This window comes from Triticum aestivum, chromosome 7B, assembly GCF_018294505.1.
Source record: "Triticum aestivum cultivar Chinese Spring chromosome 7B, IWGSC CS RefSeq v2.1, whole genome shotgun sequence".
Taxonomy (NCBI): domain Eukaryota; kingdom Viridiplantae; phylum Streptophyta; class Magnoliopsida; order Poales; family Poaceae; genus Triticum; species Triticum aestivum.
Window position 1 is genome coordinate 623007428 of NC_057813.1, and position 5201 is coordinate 623012628.

Genomic DNA, 5201 nt, shown 5'->3' on the forward strand with positions numbered 1-5201 from the left:
GCCGGTGCAGCCGACGTTGACTTCGACCACGGTGGGCCCTGGTTGACTCTGATGAGTCAATGATAGGTGGGGCCCAGCCCTGTTAACTAAATAGGTTTAGTTTTAATTAAACTTTAGCTAAACTAATTACCCTGACACCCTGGACCCACAGTCAGGTTTGACCTGGACATCTCCGTTGACCCTGACGTCATTCTGACGCATGGCTGACGCAATAAATTAATTTCTGGATTTATTCTAATATAGGAAATTCCAGAATATAGTTTAAACTTCAAAAATTCATAACTTTTAATCTGTAACTCCAAATCAGACAAGTTATATATGAAAAATGATCAGAAAAATCCAATCTATCCATCTGTACTGTTTTCATGCATGTTTAAGCAAGCTAACTTGATGTTTAGTGCAGAACAAGATAAAACACTTTAAAGGGCCATGTATGAGTTTGAAATTTGAATCTTTGGTTCAAATTGGTTCAAACCCTTCTGGTCTTAGTTGCATTAGCCCAACACACTCATATTGCCATGTTTCATGCATGCATCATATTGTCGCACATTGTTTGGTGATGGCGGTGTATCGGTGTTCTTGCGGCAGGTTCTGCCTCCGAGGAGTACTGTGATTACCCTAGCGAAGAATCGTATCCGTGCATCGATCCATCAGGCAAGCAACCAACCATTTGATCATATCGATACAATCCCATGTTCTCGCTCTTGCTCTCTTTTACTGCATTAAGACAACGCGTTTCAAACTGCTGTGTGCTGCGGTAGTTGAACCCATTTCCTCTGCATGACCTGTCATTCCCACAGTAACTAGATGAAACCCACTAGCATGTGTAGGAGTTGATTGAGCCATTTATGTGTGTTGTTCCTACCTTGCTATGCCTGCTATGCTTAGAGTCGTGTCAGGTCTGGTTCATCTGGGTGATGGGCTAGAGTGAAATGATCATGTCGGTACTGAGAGTGATGTGGTGAACACGATTTGGTAAAGGTATCGATGAGAGGCCATGTAGGAGTACATGGTGGGTTGTTTCATTGAAGCCGACCTTAAGCACTGAGATCTGTATGTGTGATTTAAGATACAGTTACTACCATGCATTGGGCCCTGAAATATGACTCCGCTCGACTTCTTATTCACCCTAGTCCTCTTTCCAGGAGTTGCAAGTAGTTTCTGGTGTTTGTAGCCTACTGGAGGCCGTGGACAGCGCTGACCGTAGGGGTGGGCTGTGATGCGGTAGGTACGTGGCACGGTGTACCGAATACCCGTTAGGTATCTCGGGAACCCTGTACACATCGTTCGGGGCCGTATGGGAAACCTCGGCCGGACTCCCTGCGGATGGAACCTGGATAGGCGATAAACCTGGACTAGAGACTTAGGTGTTTAGGTAGGTCGTGGTCTACACCCACGTCGGCTTTTGCTTGAAGTCTGCCGAGCACATGTCGTGTGCAGACGCTAAGTGGTGGAAACATGTATGAAGAAGTACACCCCTGCAGGGTTAACATGATCTATTCGAATAGCCGCGTCCGCGGTAAAGGACTACTTGGTTGCCTATATAGTTCATAGACAAGTAAATGGAAACTACTAAAAGCCTCAAGATAAGTGTGAGTGCCGAGGATGGCTCTTCCGTGGGAAGATGGAGGTGGATCCTCGGTAGTGTATTGAAGTGGTGAGTAGTGGACTCGTGTGCGCAAAACCATTTCAAGTTGGAGTCTCGTAGGATAGCCTAGCCAAGAGTCAAAGCTGGCTTGCTGCAATAACCCCACCAACCCTTCTTGATAATGTGCATGTATGTAGGATCTGATGTAAGTCTTGCTGAGTACCTTTGTACTCATGTTGCTATAATTTACATTTTTACAGAAGACGCTGCAACCCCTTCTGATGGGTTCTTCGTAGACATTGACATCAATGAGTAGGCTAAGGCCCAGGTGGTGATCCTGAGCTTGTGAAGGACCACGTAGTATATCTAGGCTTTCCAAGCCTATTTTATTTTACTAGTTGTCTGTACTCAGACAAGTTACTTCCGCTGCTGGTTTGTATGACTGTATGACTTGAATGTTGGGTCGTGTGACCCGTACTTATGTGTATGTTATGTATGGCTCTCTGAGCCTTAAATAAAGTACTTGTGTCGTAGAGTCATGTTGTGATGCCTTGTTGTATTTGCACATATCGAGCATATTGTGTGTATGATTGAAATGCTTGGTATGTGTGGGATCTGACTATCTAGTTGTTTATCTTTAGTAGCCTCTCTTACCGGGAAATGTCTCCTAGTGTTACCACTGAGCCATGGTAGCTTGCTACTGCTCTGGAACACTTAGGCTGGCCGGCATGTGTCCTTCTTCGTTCCTGTGTCTGTCCCTTCGGGGAAATGTCACGCATTGAGTACCGGAGTCCTGTTAGCCCACTACAGCCCGGTTTACCGGAGTCCTGCTAGCCCAGTGCTACAGCCCGGACCCACTTGCTGATGACCGACACGTTCGATGCTGGGTCATGGATGCCTGTCCCTGTAAGTCTGTGCCACTTTGGGTTTACGACTAGTCATGTCAGCCCGGGCTCCTTATCATATGGATGCTAGCGACACTATCATATACATGAGCCAAAAGGCGCAAACGGTCCCGGGCAAAGGTAAGGCGACACCCGTGGTGATACCGTGCGTGAGGCCGCAAAGTGATATGAAGTGTTACAGGCTAGATCGATGTGACATTGAGTCGGGGTCCTGACAGTACTCGTTTGTGGTGGGGCAGTATAAACTTTACCATTCTGTTCGGGAACCGCCTATAATGTATGTAGCATGGAAGATATCGAGATCTCTTGGTTGTTATGTTGACAATGAAAGTATGCTGCTCAAAATATTATTTATCTCTGTTTCAAAATTCAAGCTCTGGCACCTCTGCAAATCCCTGCTTCCATCTGCGAAGGGCCTATCTATTTACTTTTATGTTGAGTCATCATCCTCTTATTAAAAAGCACCAGGTGGAGAGCACCGTTGTCATTTGTATGCATTGCTATTAATTTACATTGAGTATGACAGTGACTGGATCTCTTTTGCCATGAATTACAATGTCTAGTCAGTCCTTGATCTTCAGGGGTGCTCTGCATTTATGTTTTGCGGTCTCAGAAAGGGCTAGCGAGATACCATCTTGTTATATCATATTATGATTGTTTTGAGAAACTCTTGTCATCCGAGATTTATTATTGTTGCTCGCTAGTTGATTATGCCATTGATATGAGTAAATGTAAGACCTAAGTGTTATTGTGAATATGGTTAGTTCATAATATTTGCTGAAAACTTGAATGATGGCTTTACATATTTGCAACAACAAGATCAAACAGAGTTTGTAAAAGTTTTTCTTTATCACTTTCAGTTTGTCAACTGATCACACTTGACCCAACGTCTTGGTCCGTTTAAGGAGGTGTTAGTGCGTCGAACTAGGCAATCAGACTATAGAGCTTTAACACTTTCACTTAGCCATAGGAGTTTGATGGTGGGGCTACTATATAGCCCCTGGTATGTCCGTGTTTATCCGAAGATGGTGTGTTTACATATATGACCGGGAAACCGGTCCTTCATTAATGCGGAGGAATCGCGAAGATTCTGCTGAGTCATCGAGTGGTTGACCAGCTCTCGTCTTATCATGACAGTCAGTTTTCGGCTTTCTCTACTGAGGTGCTCATCCGGATGAACCAGGGCACAATAGCAGTAGTTCTCCCTTGGTCGCCTTAGCCGGTAGAACGGAACGTACGGTAGCAAGCACAGGAGCCGGGCAAACCCAACTATTGACCCAAACTCGTGACGCCGAACACTCCCGAAGGTATTCGGATTTTTCAATATATACCAGGCTGGGTACAGCCCCCGGTAATGAACCCTAAATTCGAGGCACGTGCTACGACCCGGTGTGAGGAGAGAGCGCCTGTGGTGAGAATATAGTTCTCAAAGCACACTGATTGGCAGCTTCTATCACATCCATTATAGTACGGCGAATCGTAAGTTCGCAAGTACTACCCATATCTAGGGCTTTTTATATGCTAAGAGGGTATGTAACAACAAGAGATAAAAATAAGAAAAAAGGTTTACACAGGGTCTTAATCTAAACAAAAACCTTGAAACAGGGCCCTGCTGCACGTCTGCGCCTTTGTCTTCATTGCGCAGTGTCCTTGAAGGGTATATCATGATGGTCTATCTGTAAAAAAGAAAGAACCAGGTGAAAAAATCTGGTACGGCCTCGGGTATAATTTGTTGGTTTTGATGAACCGTGAACTGTAGCTTCTTGAGTCTGAATAGGGTTGACCCGAACTATAGACTTATTACGTGCAGGGTGCCCCAGTTCTATCCATGGAATTTTGAGCTTATGTTTATCTATACAGGAAAATATGTATAGTCTTCTTATGGGGCGATCTATGGTAGCGGGGCTGCTAAAAAAGCATAGGTTTATCTAAGCTTTTACACGTAGGTGTACACCGAACACGTTTGGCTGTGTCCGCGGTCCTGAGGACCGATGAGCTGTTTGGTTTAAAAAGGCTGCTTCGAGCTTTGGCTACTAGGGCCGCCGCATATTCTTATGTACGAAGAGAGCGCTCTGTACTTCCGCTCACCGTGATAACACCTCGCGGCCCAGGCATCTTGAGCTTAAGATAAGTGTAGTGCGGGACTGCATTGAAACGGGCGAAGGCCGTTCGTCCGAGTAGTGCGTGATAGCCACTTCGGAACGGAGCAATGTCTAAGGCTAGTTCCTTGCTTCAAAAGTTGTCGAGCACTACAAAAAAAGACACATCCGTGACATTTTGGGCCGAACGAATTTTTTTCTGTCATACATATGACACTTTTATGACGATAATTGTGACAAAACCCGGTATCATCATAGATGTGGTGGGCACTTACTTCTATGACAAAAAATCATGACAGAAAATGGGCTTTTCGTCCTGGGTGGGCCCGAGACGCAGCTGCATGACATTCTTTGGGCCGTCCATGATGGGAAAAATCGTGGTAGACGTGAGGGCGAGGATCGGGGAGTTACCGGTTACGGTGGGAGGTCGGGGGCCGAGCGATGCGCATTTCTCTTGTACACGTACGCGCGTGTGTGCGAGGCGTTGGCTCTAACTGAACCCGAGTGAGGCGTTGGGCTCTAACTGAACCCGAGCGATTGCATTGCAGGCTACGCGTTACTGAACCCGAGCGATCGATCGATGGCTGTTAACTGAACCCGATCGAGCGA